The sequence below is a fragment of the Chiloscyllium plagiosum genome, unplaced genomic scaffold (genome assembly GCF_037043375.1).
Source record: "Chiloscyllium plagiosum isolate Xiang-an unplaced genomic scaffold, Cpla_swu_hap1 HiC_scaffold_11, whole genome shotgun sequence".
NCBI classification, from domain to species: Eukaryota; Metazoa; Chordata; class Chondrichthyes; order Orectolobiformes; family Hemiscylliidae; genus Chiloscyllium; species Chiloscyllium plagiosum.
In genome coordinates, this window is record NW_028270149.1 from 16212453 (window position 1) to 16228702 (window position 16250).

General features: G+C 40.7%; 1 protein-coding gene across 7 annotated transcripts in view; it reads right to left on the reverse strand.

Annotated features, from left to right (window-relative positions):
- The window catches only part of LOC122557422 (neuronal PAS domain-containing protein 2), a 281788-nt gene that overhangs the window by 150154 nt on the left and 115384 nt on the right, over positions 1-16250 (reverse strand). The window contains exon 1 of one of the 7 annotated variants that reach the window (XM_043705133.2): positions 9637-9881. The exons of the other annotated variants lie outside the window; for them this stretch is intronic. The gene's annotated coding sequence lies outside the window, so the exon portion shown is untranslated. Of the gene's footprint in view, positions 1-9636; positions 9882-16250 lie in introns of those variants that run through there. 7 annotated transcript variants of the gene reach the window in all.

Sequence of the window (16250 nt, forward strand, 5' to 3'; positions counted from 1 at the left end):
TTACTTATAGTGCGGAAACAGGCCCTTCAGCCCAACAAGTCCACACCGACCCTCCGAAGAGCAACCTACCCAGACCCATTCCCCTACATTCACCCCTTCAGCTAACACCACAGGCAATTTAGCATGGCTAATTCACCTAACCTGCACATTTTTGAAACCGGAGCACCCGGAGGAAACCCACACGGGGAGAATGTACAAATTCCATACAGACAGTTGCCTGAGGTGGGAATTGAATGCAGGTCTCTGGCGCTGTGATACAGCAGTGCTAACCACTATGCCACCGTGCTGCCCAAACTTGTGGGTATGGAGTCACATGTAGGCCACACCAGCCAAGGATGGCAGATTTTCTTCCCTAAAGGAGACTAATGAATCAAATGTATATTTATGACAATCATTACATGGTATCCATCAGACGAGCTTATAATTCCATATTTTTATTGAGTTCAAATTTCATCATCTGCCGTGGTGGTGTTTGAATTCATACCTCCAGAACATTAGAGTGAGACACTGACTTACAATTTCACTTACTTACGACCGCACCTCAAATCAAAACAAAATAAACAGACACCCCAGAAGTTATTAAAAGTTGAGCTGTAAGCAAGCATGCAGTGATTTTGTTAGTGCAGACATATTTTAAAATTATTGTAAATAAGTCAGTTGCACACTTAAAACTAGTTCCATTTCTACATTCCTCAAGGTTAGAGTAAACATGTAACACCCTGTAAACCTGCTATCAATTACTTTAGATAGGATAGTAATTTATTGTCACTCGTATGTTTGCAAACAATTCAGTGAACAGAGTTTAAGTTATCGTTCTCCACTGCCTATAAAAATAATAGCAATCATATAATTAAAAAAAGACAGAAAATATTACACAGGCTGGAATTTTGAAATATAAGAAATAACTTGTGGAGATACCTAACAGATCAGGCAATGTTTACAAGGAGAAACAACAACAACTTGTCAAATTGATGACCTCCATCAGAATTATTCCTTTAAATACCTTGCTGTGATGTGACTTGTTTAATGACTATAATACGATATTTGAAGCTTCTAATAGGAGTCATGCAATGCTGGGTTTGCAAAGTCCATCCTGTAGTTCAGCCTTCCATCCACCAATGTGGGTTAGGTCTTTCCAGAATAAGTTTTGTCCCGGATTTCCAGTGTGTCGGGAGTCGCTGGAACAAGTAAGTCTACAGCTTGTGCTTGAGTTTCTGACTGAAAGATCTTACAAGTGATTCTGGAATTGGGATACAGCATGGACACAGCCCACCTCTCCACAGCCACCCCTGCACTCTCAGGCTCACCAGAACCTCTACTTTTGTATTGGTAAGTTAGAAAGACCCCACCACGCTGTCAAAATAAAACTCAAAAGAACTGCCGGTGCTGGAAATCAAAAACAAAATCACAAAATTTCTGAAAAAGCTCAGCAGGTCTGACAGCATCTGTGACAAGTCAGAGTTAATGTTTCGGGTCCAGTTCTGAGGAAGGGTCACTTAATCCAAAACGTTAACTCTGATTTCTCTCTTCAGATGCTGTCAGCCCTACTGAGCTTTTCCAACAATTTCTGTTTTTGTTCCCAACACACTGTCACAGGTTTTGCAACCTCTCTCTGCCACAGTGAAGGGTCCTTTGTTTACTGGTATGTTGAAAGGGTAGTAATTAGTCAAGAAAAGAGTTCTGGACTTGTAATATGGGGAATTGCCCAGTCGTCGTGTAAAAGTGGGCTATTCTGGCTTTATACATTCTTTTCATGAACAAAAAATACATTTGGAATAGAACTCACACATTATTAGACATCGAATGTTAAGAAATAAGTAGTAGCTTTGAGTACTTTCAAAGGATTACATTTTTGCAGAATGACATGCCTTTTAGCGGACAGACACACATAATTGATGGCTGTCACAGCGATGTTTCTTCAAAGTTCAGTGAGTGACTGCATAGTTCAATGGGAGACAGCAACATTGTGAATTTGATCTCTGTGCTAGGTGCAGAGAGTGCTTGGAGAAATTCAATTCCAGTAAAAAGGAGCAAATCACAGCATTTCCCACAACTAATCCAGATGTTAACAAGCCACACCAGGAGACGGTTCCACAGGGAAACTACATACGTACCTGCTTTAGATTATTATGTTAGTACAACTCCCAAAGTACTTCCCATAAAAATGTGGACCTCTGTTCTTAAGCTGCATCATTGTTTCTTGTATTGCTCTTAGTCATAGTGTCCGATGATATAATTGGGTCTACTTGGGGTTCAAGCTATTTATCAAACATGGCTTTGAGCTATGTGAAATTCAGGAGCAATTGGTAAGAATTTCAGTTCAGCCAGCCAAAGACTGGAACATACTCATTTTGGACAGTAGCAATATTTTCTTTCGCATTTAACTCAACAGAGAAAAAAATACGTGGAAGAGTGGGAGTTGGTGATTCAGCATCTTCAGTTCAGTAATAACAATGCAGGATAAATTTAACAGCCAGTATTTTTGCCCACCTGGTCCAGGATTTCTTGAAAATTTCCATTTTCTCATCAGTCATCCTTACAGCTTAGTTGCAGTTAAGTTGTGGTAAGGAAACACACCATACAAACAAAACATTGGGATTGGGGAAATTACATTTAATCCAACAAATTTGTCTGCTTTCGATTGTTGTGAAAGACAGCCCAAGCCTAGTCATCTCGTCTTTATTTACATTGTCTGTGTCTTCAAGGCAGAGATTGATAAATTCTTGATCTCACAAGGAATTAGGGACTGCGGAGAGAGTGTGGGTAAGTGGAATTGAAACACCCATCAGCCATGATTAGATGGCGAAGTGGACTCAATGGGCTGAATGGCCTTGCTTCCACTCCTATGTCTTATGATCTTATGTCTTATTGTCACAATAGTGATAAAATATGGATGATCAATGTTTTGATTTCCATCATCTGGCCAAAGTGGACTGGGAGCAGCTATTGATAGGAAGACCTACATCGCAGCAGGGGAACTTATTCAAAAAGGAAATAATTAGAATGCAAGGCCAATAAGTTCCAATACAGGTTAAAGGTGGCACCAAGTCCAGAGAGCCCAGAAGGATGTACTGGAACAGATGAACAAAGACAAAAAGGAAACGTGTAGCAGATTCTGAGGACTGGAGGTGAAAGGGAGTTACTTAAAAAATAACGTAGTAGAGGGAAGAGAGAGCATGAGGACTGGAGGATAGCTGATCTGGTACCATTATTCAAGAAGGGTGGGAGGGATAAACCAACAAAGTACTGACCAGTGAAGTCTCATGTCAATGGTTGGGAAACTGTTGGAGAAATTTCTGAGGTAGAGATTAATCTCCACTTGGTGATGCAAGAATTCAGCAAGAATGCTTAGCATGACTTAATCAGGTGGAAATCAAGTCCAGCAAAATTGACTGAATGTTTCAAAGAGGTTTGTGGATAAGATTAGTGCAGTAATGTAGTCTTTATGGACTTCAATAAGGCTTTTGACAAGGTCTTGAACAGAAAACTGATCAAGAAGGTAAGAAATGATGGGATCCAGGGCAATCTGACGAGGTGGATCCAAAATTAGACAAGTAGCAAGAGGCAGAGGTTGATGGTCAAAGGAAGCTTTTGGAAGGTAAGATCAAAAGAATTTGCTGACTCCATGTGCCATATGTTATACATGTTAAACATGTTTTTTTAAGTCATGAATGGAGATGCCGGTGTTAGACTGGGGTGTACAAAGTTAAACATCACACAACACCAGGTTATAGTCCAACAGGTTCAATTGGAAGAACTAGCTTTCGGAGCGACGCTCCTTCATCAGGTTGTTGTGATCACAACCATTCAATATGATCATTCAACTATGTTTTTTTAAATTCACTGATTAATTATAAGGCTTTGTTCTTAAAATATAAGGAAGCTTTAAATTGACCAACGTTGTAAACATGTGAAAGTATTCAGACGCAGTAGAATACATCATCCAATGGTTAAAGTAGTCTTCTATCTTGAACAATAACAATATTCAGATTTGATTGTATTACTTGTCCTTTGTGATATAACCTTCTTATTGAAAGATAGCTTTCACTTATGTCCTGCTGCTTCAAAGCTTAAACAGTTAGTTGAGTGAATTTAGTGCCTTCACAGTCTAAGAAGAAGCGATAAGCCATTCAGGACTGAGTTGAGGAAGAATTTCTTCACTCAAAGAGTTGTGAACCTGTGGACTTCTCTCCTACAGAAAGCTGCTGGGGACCAGTCCATTCAATATATTCAACAGGGAACTGGATGTGGCCCTTGTGGTTAAAGGGATCGGGGGTAAGGAGCATGGTATGCTTTCCTTTATTGGTCAGAGTACTGATTACAGGAGTTGGGAGGTCATGTTGCGGCTGTACAGGACATTGGTTAGGCCACTGTTGGAATATTGTGTGCAATTCTGGTCTCCTTCCTGTCGGAAAGATGTTGTGAAACTTGAAAGGGTTCAGAAAAGATTTACAAGGATGTTGCCAGGGTTGGAGGATTTGAACTATAGGGAGAGGTTGAATAGGCTGGGACTGTTTTCCCTGGAGCCTCAGAGGCTGAGGGGTGACCTTTATAGAGGTTTATAAAATCATGAGGAGAATGGATAGGAAAAATAGACAAGGTCTTTTCCCTGGGGTGGGGGTGTCCAGAACTAGAGGGCATATGTTTAGGCTGAGAGGGGAAGGATATAAAAGAGACCTAAGAGACAACTTTTTCACGCAGAGGGTATGAGCTGCCAGGGACTGTGGTGGAGGCTGGTACAATTACAGCATTTAAAAGGCATCTGGATGGGTATATGAATAGGAAAGGTTTGGAGGGGTATGGGTCGGGTGCTGGCAGGTAGGACTAGATTGGGTTGGGATATCTGGTCAGCATGGACAAGTTGGACCGAAGGGGCTGTTTCTGTGCTGTACATCTGTAACTCCATGACTCTAACTCTGTGTCCATGCTTCTTTTTAATATCTGGCTTCCATCCACACAATTTAGTATTTCCTCACTTAGATTATGAAATCTGATTGCAAAATTAAGTTATTAAATATATATGGAGAAGCTAACCACGTGGATAAAATCATTTTACAAATAAACTTTTCACTGTACTTAGGTATGTACAACAATAATAAATCAAATCAAATAAATACACCCATTTAACAGGATTATGCATTTTTGAATGGCTGTTTATTTTGTGAGTTGTACGACCACTTAAAAGGATAGTAACATTCTGAGCAGTTTATTTTTGAATAATTTGGTTTAGTTTGATGTTACTTAATCACAAGAGCTAATATTTCTTTATTTGGACTCGATCATGAGCATCACAAAGCTATTCTGTTACTACAGGGCTTAAGAGTTCTGAACATTGTGGATACCAGATGAGCAGGCAAGTGAGAGATGAAGGGGCAGATAGGGGCTGATGTTTGGGTGTGAGGAAATGGCGGAGTCATGTGGTTGTGGGCAAGGCATCAAAGTAGGGTGGTATGAAAGATTCAATGGTGTGTAGGAGGGTGGAAATGAATGTGAGTAGTGTTGGGATTAATGAGCAGGAATTGTAGTTGAGGCGGTAAGTGGTCATGGTTCAGGAGCCTCACCCACATCTGTTACATTGGCTTAATGCCTCAGGGAACCTTTCGTCCTGCTGGTATTCACACATCTCCATTATTACCTAAAGCCTGCCTATGGAGGTAGTAATGTGACTCTAGCCCTTCCTCTAAATCTCCAAGATAAAAATATCATTATTGGTCCCTGCTAAATAGGAGTAAAAGTCAGGAAAATGGCACAAATCATGATCCCTCCTTGATCCAGCAGTAACATCAAAAAAAGCAGCAACTTGCTTTCTGTGTTATTTGTGCCTAAAAATGTTGGACTACTAACAGAACATCGACATCAATGAGTCGAGAGTGTGTTGCTGGGAAAGCACAGCAGGTCAGGCAGCATCCAAGGAGCAGGAGAGTCAACATTTCGGGCATAGGCCCTTCATCAGGATTCTCCTGCTCCTCTGATACTGCCTGACCTGCTGTGCTTTCCCAGCACCACACTCTCGACTCTGATCTCCAGCACCTGCAGTCCTCACTTTCTACTGCTAGTTGACATCAATGAGGCTGCGTGTCATTGTATCATTTTATCACCAGGTAAAACTCTAAGCCTAAACATCTAGATTCATGTATAGGCCTAAAAGTTCCTGTTTTTTTTGGTACTTACTTTGCTGCTTAGTTACCTAAGTTTCTGCAATCTACTGAAGCTTTTCCATTTTTGGTTAATACCATTGTGTACTTTGCAGTAAACTAAGTCAACAAGTGAACACCATGGTTAACTGTTGGGTGAGATATCACATTCTGAAGCAATGAGTAATAATGTTGCTTGATCAGAATTGCTTGGACGAAAACCAAAGAATGTTTCAAAACAAGATATTCGACTGCTGCAGTTTGTTCATTCATTTTGCAATTGGTAATCCTGTGAAGATGCTAAGAGAACAGAGAAACTGCTTGGAAACAGACCAAGAGATGGCCATGTTTTTTTGTGTGATGCTTTATGTAGTGTTTATTGATGATCAAGTTTGTAAGGTGATGTTATACACAGTGGCTCAGTAGTTTGCACTGCTGCCTCACAGCGCCAGGGACCAGGTTTGATTATATCCCTGAGCAACTGCCTGTGTGGAGTTTGCACATTCTGTGTGTGTGTGTTTCCTCTGGGTGCTCCGGTTTCCTCCCTTAGTTAGGTAGAGCTTTGAGGTTGTTTCCAAGCGTAAGTCGCTAATGTACATTAAGAATTGAACATTATCAAACTAAATTCAAAGTAACTCTCTTAAGTAGCTATTAGGAAAGATAACCAAAACTTGACCAAAGGGGCCGATATTTAAGGAGCAACTTATAGAAGGAAAGGGAAATTAAGAACTGAAGGGTTTTACACAGATAGATAGGAGCAGGAGTAGGCAATTCAGCCCTCAAGCCTGCTCCACCATTCTATGTGATCATAGCTGATCATCAAGGTCAGTCCCCCGTTACCCAGTACCACAGTGATGGCAACTAGAGATGGATATAAGTTGCTTCAGTATCGTTCCATCAAAAATGATTTGCAGACAGACAGTATATCAGGAATGTAACACAGGAGTGATGTGACTGTTTGGACCAAAAAATGCATATTTGTAAAATGCCAACTAATTTATTATCTATTTTCATAAACAATGGAGTCGACAAACAATGATAACCATCACTATCTGGGGCCAGGTTGGTGTCAGTGATTTGGATACCTACCCTTTCCCCAGTACAGGGTTAGATGCAAGAGGCTAAAAATCTTGGGCAAATTCTGAAAGCATTGATAAATGTTGGTAACCTTTTCCCTCTTCTGTTTTACATGTTACTTTATACTATTAATTTTAATGCACAAAGGAGTCTTCAGCTTGGTGCATCAGCTTTAGAGAAAGTACATAGTGTGACAAAGTTGAGGTAGATGGATAGATGAATGAAGAGTTTTTAATCAATGGCAAAATTGAAATCTACTTGGCTGATCATATTTAGTGTTATTATTCAATGAATGAAGATTTATATTTTATATTGTTAATGTTCATCATTTTAATTGTTACTAAATTTCTTAGAGTTAATTTAAATTTGTGAGTTTTTGTATTGGAAGAAGTAATGTTATTTTTATTTTGTCATTAATGATACATATTATGTGTTAATGAAATATTAACATTATATACTATTTATGAGAAAGTAATAATTGCATTCTTGCCATAAATCACAGAAAAATGAAACTTGACCACCAGGCAATGTAGAGAACATGGGAGTGTAGTGCACATATTTAACAATACTCAGTCGTATAATTTTATTCTTACATCAGGGAAAGAAACATTTACAGTGGAGAAAGAATAGGGCAGCATGGGTGGCTCAGTGGTCAGTACTGCTGCCTCACATCACTATGGACCCGGGTTTGATTCCAGCCATGGGTGACTGTCTGTGTGAAGCTTGTATGTTCTTCCTGTGTCTGTGCAGGTTTCCTCCGGGTGATTCTGATTCCTTCCAAAGATGCACAGGATAGGTATATTGGCTGTGCTAAAGTGTGCAAGCTGGGTAGGTTAGCCATGGGAAATGCAGGGTTACAGGAATTGGGTGGGATATTTTTTGGAAAGTTAGTGTGGACTCAATGGACCAAAATGGTTGGCTTCCACACTGTAGGGATTCTATTCTATCCTTTGAAAGAAGGTTCAGGTGTGTCCTACATGCACATTTAAATACCAAAGTATGTCAACAAGTTAAATGTCAATGTACTGTCTCTAAAATAGCCATTTTAGACTACATGAAGATATAACTTCAATTTAGAAAGATGAGATTAAAATGTCAGCTCAGTTTTACCTTGAATAGGGAGTGAGAGTTTGACAGAACGAGTGTCAACATAGACAGCAGTGGCTGATTCTATTAAAAATTGAATTACGATTTGGATTAACATCTGGTAAAACATTTGACAGTAATATGAGAATGATATTGTGAGATTAGATATTTCCTACATTTCAACCTGCCAACAAGAAATGGTGATTCTTTAAAGTTTTACAGTGATAGATTGCAGATTTCACTAATCAAATAGCATTTTATTTTGTAGAAAAAAAGGAATGTATTTGGAAACCTCCTTACAGGAAATTGCCATTCTACTCAACATCCTTCTCCTCCCCTTATCTGCTTTCCTCTTTCTTGTAGAGACACAATAGTTTCTTCCAGCAACAATCTGATTTGAAGTACAGTGGTGGCGATATTTTGTTTTATAACATGCAAGAACAGAACAACCCATTTTCCATTCCATTCTGATTAAAGTCACAGATGCAGGATGAACAGATCTACCCTATAAGTGTAAGTGACATCTTGAGTGCTTGTGAGAGTGATAACTAGCTGTGGTGACATTTGACTGCAGTTATTTATCACTGGCATGCATCTCATGACAAATACACCACACTGATATAATAAATATAATGCTGCGCTATTTACAGTATGGAGATTTTAAGGTGCACACAACCATTTGTGTCATTTGTACCTTATGTTTGTTAACTCCCATGATGCTCTTCACTGGTGGAACATTGTATCCATACCCATATTGGCTACACAACAAGTAGCAACTTCCAACAACTTACATTATCAACAATTCTGTTTCAACACACAGCAGATTGCATCAAATCCTCCTTAACCATAAGCTAATTTTATATTATATTATATTTACCAATTGTTAAATTCATGTCTCCCTTGAGCAAATATTCAGGGAAAAAAAGATCACAAGGCTCCCTTTATAGTTTCACTATTCTGGTGATACAATATGAATGTTGATCTGTCTTGAAAACAGTTTAATTGTCGACCTAAACATAAAGGCAAAACACATGTATTAAAACACTGATGCAGTTTGTATCTCTATCTTACCCAAGAAAAACAACACAGGAAGCTTTCTGTCTGAGCTGCACAAAAAACAGCCGTATTTAGTTTATATTAGGGCTCAGAATGTAATGATACGATATCATGTGGTGCTTATTATCAACTAACGTAGTGAAAGAAAACTGAAGAACTTACTATTTAACAGCATTCAAAGAAGCCTATTCAGAAGCATGGATAATATGAAACCATTAATGAGATGCCCTTTCCAGCATAAGATATTTAAGAACACCGACATGCAAGTAATTACTGTACATACCTTTTTTCACTTGATCTTTTTTATTGGAGTTCAGTGCCTGGTGTGGCAGTGTATCATTCTTTAAGATGCACAGTTCTAATCCACATCATCCACCTCAGTATCACAGAAAAACATGAAGCATGACTGAAGTCCACAGTGAATACCAACAAGCCATGCAGTTAACCTCCCATTACCAGCAGAGAGTTGAAGAGATGACGCCTTTTAAACTGAACATCAAGGTTGGTCATTTGTGCAACTAATGCTCCTGTAAAGGATTCTGTCTCAGTCCATCCTCCTCCAGCCACACATAAAGTGGGTTGATTGTCTGCTGGCAAGCTACGTCGAAAGTAGGTCAGTTCAACAGCTCAGCTGCCTAACAACATGATCATTAACAACTCGCTTCACAGTTCAGAAATCAGACTGGAAAACATTGCAAAATATTCATTTTGAAATTAGGATTCATCCTGTATTCCCTTTTTAAAAGAAAAAAATCATGCAATAATGTGTTCACTTTGGAATGCTTCATTAAAACAGGGTCCAGTTCTTGTCATGACAATGTAAAAAATAACACTTCTGTTTAAGAAAGCAAGGTATTTAGCTGATGATTATGTAAGGTTCATTATTTAAAATAAAAATCTGCAAGATAAATATCATTCTCAATGCTTCAAAAGGCTTGCTTGCCATTTTGTTTTTCAGTAGTCTTTCCAAACCAGTATTGCTGACTTGGCTTCTGATTTAGCTATGCTATTCCAAAACTGTCAACGTCAATATTAATATTACTGTAAATGCGCAGTACTTTTTACATACAATGTAAAAATGGTGTTCCACCTCTTCCAAACTGCAACCTTACCAACCTTTAAGTTCTCACTCTTTTAAAATGCTTGTTCTGCAAGTGCATGCATTGCCATTCTACTGATTAGCTGGTCGAGTTGTATTATATATAATGTTGCTACAGCATTCCAATACCTCTCTATAAATTATTTCCCCCATCTTAAATAATAATTAGGATCTTAATGCGTTCATTCTACCACACTGAGCTCAGTTTTCCATTTATCACACAATCTGCTAAGCAATCAAAATAGCAGTCATTTCAAAACTTATGTGAGTATACACAGAAAAACAATTAAGCTGAAAACTCAGCTCTCTCAGTCACTGTTATGATCACCTTATTACTGACGAGGGCAGAGGTATTTCTAACAATCAACAGCGGAATCACATTACAGAGACAGAATGCGTCTCAGTTACCACTATGATACAATGTCACAAATTCCACATGCTCAGTGTTGTTAATAAGTGGGAAAAAGCATAGAGAGAGCACGGACACGATAGTAGTAGAAGGCTTCATTGGGCTTCATGGTATATAAGTGGTGAGTGCACTCAGGGAGATAAGGTAATTAAACTGTTCTTCCAAATTTCCAACCTGCATTCATTGTTAAACTTTAATGAACTGCATACTTAATTAACTCATTAAATCATAACTTCTCTCCTCAAAATTGCCCCATAGAAACAAGATAGTGCAGATGATGGGTATAAACTGCTTGTCACTTTGCTATTCTATTTGGGCCTATCAGTTCAAATACAGTCTGTCGTCAGTCACTTATTTTTTAAGTATGTGACTTCTTTACGGTTGTCATTCTTCATAAAGGCTCAGGTTGGGGAGTGTTAGGGGATAGATAGTTGGGAAAGGCATAAAGCAAATGGACCAGATAGGACCACTAACTGGATTGTAGAAGAGAATCTTAAGACGATTTTTGAGTGCTTGGGATGGGGGTATCAATGGAGAGACGTTTAGTGAGTGAGACCTGCAGGACAGGAGCCCAATGACCAATGGTAGAATGCGGAGAGCAAAAAATGAGTTTCGACCAGCGCTGGAGGATTACAGAGAAGGCACAGAGATACTGGACTGGATGAGATCACAGAGACATGGCCTGATGTGGCTACAGAAGCATTTGAAGGTGATAATAAGAGTCTTCAAAGTAGCTCTCTCGGGCTTAAGAGTTAGGTATGAAATAAAAATAAGGATGGAGACATAGGCTTCTCTTCTAATGGGTACAAAAGGCACATATTCCCAGGGGACTGCTGGTGTAGTGAACCTTCATGTTAGGATTTTTCTCTGAGCTGTCTGGAAATTGTAGTAGTAGTTTTGGTGACAGTTATATTACTTTTAATTGAGACCCAGCCCTTACAAACTTCTAATAACATAAGGCGGTGGATAAATTGTGTAGTGATGGTCTATTTTGGTCAGTATAATTAAATTAACCAGGAGAAACAATAAAAGTATAATTTCCTTTCACCAGTTGGAAACACAAACATTGGTGTTTAATCAGGAGATATGCACAACCGAACTTAAAATCATTGTATTAATTTCAACATTTGCTTGCTGAGTTGAGCAAAAATATTGCCAATTTCAGTGACAGTTACATCCCTCTGCAGTCTTCAATGAACCAGCCAGCTGTCAAATATTAACAGCACCTTGAAGTACCATGGACAGATATAATTTGGTTATCACATTAATCAGCTATTTCAGTTTCCCACAGTGATTTCAAGTCAACCTGCCTTCAAAAAGAGCTTACCGAGAAATTGCATTAATATTGTGCTATAAAATTGTAAGATCTATTTAATTATAAGTCTTCTCTTAGATAATTCAAACTCCAGACCATATGTCGATATCAATATCATTTCATAAATGGTAGAATCATAACATAAAGGAGATGATTCAGACCAGCAAACTGTTTGTCCCAGATCTTCTGGTCGCTGAGATAGTTAGTTTCTGGGAACAGCCTAATAGATGGGTTATGGAACATCTCAGAAGTCCTGATGCATTGACTAAGCCATAATTGTCCAGGAACATTAAGTGTCTGATAGGCAATTACCTGGCATTTTATGTCCTCTGCAAAATTCCTTAATTCTGACTTACAGTCAGAGACTTTAGAGGTTTCTAACTTAGTTCCTTCAATACTAGCCCAGAAAGAGTCAGAGGAATTAAAACCAGCCCTAACTCCTGAGTAACTACAAAACTGACTCTCCCAATCACCCACCATCATCACAATCATCCACAAAGATTTCACCTGACACCCATGACTAAGCCCCCACTCCTCCCCCACCCAGCACAAACTGATGTGGGCCCAGCACAGACTGGTGTAGGCCCAGCATGGACAGGAGTGGGCCCAGCACGGACTTGAATGGGCCCAGCATGGACTGGAGTGATTCCTAGCACAGACTGGAGTGCGCTCAGCACAGACTGGTGTAGGCCCAGCACAGACTGGAGTGAGCCCAGCACGGACTGGCGTGAGCCCAGCATGGACTGGAATGATCCCAGCATGGACTGGAGTAAGCCAAGCACGGACTGGAGTGAGCCCAGCATGGACTGGAGTGATCCCAGCACAGACTGGAGTGGGCCCAGCACAGATTGAAGTGGGGCCCGCACAGGCAGGAGTGGGCCCAGCATGGACTGGAGTGAGCCCAGCATTGACTGGAGTGATCCCAGCATAGACTAAAGTGAGCCAAACATGGACTGGAATGATTCCAGCACTGACTAGAATGGGCCCAACATAGACTGGAGTGGATCCAGCACAGACTGGGGTGAGCCTAGCATGCACTGAAGTGGGCCCAGCAGAGGCGAGAGTGGGCCCAGCACTGACTGGAGAGGGCCCAGCATGGAATGGAATGAACCCAGCACAGACTGCAATTGGGCGAAAGTGAGGACTGCAGATGCTGGAGATCAGAGTCAAGATTAGAGTGGTGCTGGAAAAGCACAGCAGGTCAGGCAGCATCTGAGGAGCAAGAAAATCAATTATTTGGGCAAAAGCCCTTCATCAAACTGGAATGAGCCCAGCACAGATTGGAGTGGGCCCAGCGCAGACTGGAGTAAGTCCAGCATGGACTGGAGTGATCCCAGTAAAATATACATGACAATGACATCATTCAGTTATCCCTCAGACACTTAACATGTCACCCTGTCTCTTTCACCTGCCCACCTGGCACTGCAAGCCCTTATTACTTATCAGCCTCTTCTCTTACTCATCTTTATCCGCTAGTCACCCTATCCTTACCGGGCTGCTATAATGCTGCACACCCACCCACCTGGCTCTCTGTGTGCCCACCAACTTGGCATGAAGCTCCTTAGCCATTTGGCACCCTCCACCTTACTCACATATCTGCCACTCTACCATCCTTGTCCACCTTGGAAATTAATCCTTTGCACACCGACCATAATCTGCTATCACTCACATATTTGCCCCCCTGCAGCCTCATCCATCTGTTATCCTACTGATTACTCACTTACTTTCCCTCTGATATCCTCAACTACCTGGCACCCTACTCTTTACACACAAGCCACCCCACCCTTTACTTTGCAAACTGGAGGAATTTGGCACTTCACAACCTTCTGGACTTAATGTTGAGTTCAATACCTTCAGATTGTGAACTCACTTCCATTTCTTCCTTTTATTTTAGCTTTATTTGGTACATTCTCTGTCACCATGTCCTCTCTCCCTTCTCGCCATCACAGAGGGACTGTCTGTTCTTTCCTGTTTGGCAGTTAGATGCACCATTGTTCTGCCATTCTCACATCCTGATCACTTAATCTGCACTATCAGCAGCCTCTCTCCTCCAGCATTCCACCAAACTGTAGCATAAATGCTACTCCCTCCACAGTTCATGTCAGTTCTGATGAAGAGTCATCTAGACTTGAAACATTAGCTTGCTTTCTCTCCACAGATGCTACCTGACCCGTTGTGATTTCCAGCGTTTTTTTCACTACTCTTTACACACTGGCCTCCTTCTGCATTTATCTGCCAACTTATTGTTTTACCCACCTATCACCCTACCCTGGTACCCTGCCACCTCACACATTTACCTGCCACCCTATCTCCCCATGCAATTAAATTACACACTTTCCTCTCCTCCTTGTTACAGAGACTTTGGGTCTTCAACCTCCAGTATACTGCTCTAAAAGTCATCATAGTTTGATCTCCAATGATGGTCCTGTGCTGTACTAAGAGGATTCCTGAAATGCTGAAGAGGCTTTGAATTAGATGTTCAGACCAAATACCTGAGAATCCAGGACCACTGAAGGTAAAAGAAGCCAAGACCTTCAGCAGATTCAGTACATAATTTCCTCAGATAAGATCCATTTTTGTTGAGGTGTCAATGTTGGAGTTACACTCTGAACTTCAATGCCATAAGTGACCCTCCGACTTTGCGGGTGGTATTTCATCCAGGTGACGGGGCCCTTGCCGATTTGCAGGAGAGCTGGTGTGAACACCATGCGGTCTCCTTTCAGGATGATCTCCTCAATTAAATGTGTAAAGTCTGTGTCTTTTCATTTTTGTGCTGTTTAAAATTGTGGACTGAAATGAGGAAGAGCTGTTCTAAAACTCATGCTTTGCAAGGACTGCTGCATGTTTTGAAAGCAAGTCACTAATCCTCATGGCAGGCATAGGTTTACAGAGCCGTTTTAATGAATAGCGAAGGTTAAGTTGCAGCCAACGTGGAACCGAGGGGTTGTATTCAGGTGGCCCTTTGGTTGGCACCAGGATGTTAACTGATCTATGGACTGGTGGCCAGTTATTGATGGCAAAAGCCTTTTGCCTGCCAACATCGCACTGGTTGTCAGGTAACTGAACAGCCTGCAGTGAGGAACAAGATAAGGAAAGAAGTGATCAGATCTCTACCAGCTCAGGAGCTGTCTCCTTGTGGGTCTAGGCCAGTACTGTTGCCTCACAGCACCAGGGACCCAGGTTCGCTTCCACCCTTAGGTGTGGATTTTGCACATTGTCCATGTGTCTGCATGGATTTCCTCCCACAGTCCAAAGATGTGCAGGTTGGGTGGATTGGCCATGGGAATTGGGGTTACAGGGATAGAGTGGGTTTTGGTGGGATGCTCTTCAGAGGGTTGGTGAGAATTCGATGGGCTGAATAGCCTGCATCCACACTGTAGGGATTCTATGCTCTCTGCAGTCAAAGCTCACTTTCAGCCTGAATAAAACCAGCCTATCTTTCTTTCCGTAGTTGCTGCAAGTTGTGACTTTTAATTGATAAATCTCAGACCTTTTATAACTAAACCAGCCACTATCAGCCTCTTGCAAACCAATGGAAATATTCTCATCAGCAAGAAACAACTCAGTGGAATGTGAACAAAGACTTCTGAAGTGCTTTTCCAGTTTTCCCTCTGTCCATGCTATTTTACCCTCTCTATGGAAGTGTAGTTGTGTGTGAATGTGAAAGGAGAGGTTTATGCAGGGATTAGAATTTCGATTAGTGGTGTTACATGCTGACAGTTTATAACTGTTCACTTGTAGCTAGAATCTAATTACTGTCCTAAATTATACTTCTTGTTCAGTATTGAAGGCTGCTTGATGCTTTCTACCAGCCTAGGACTGGAATCAAGTAAATTGGGGAATTTTGTGTACTTATTCAGAATCTTTAATTATCGTGATGACCCTAGGATCAGCAAGTCACATGTAAATGAGGATGGGAATCAATGGAGCATGGGGGGAGAGATCATATCAACAAAGAACTCCTACAATTGGCCCTGAGTTTAACACTGTATCCAAAAAATAGCATTAATTAGAACAGGATCTGGACCAGATGGGCCAATGGGCTGAGAAGTGGCAGGTGGAGTTTAATTCAGA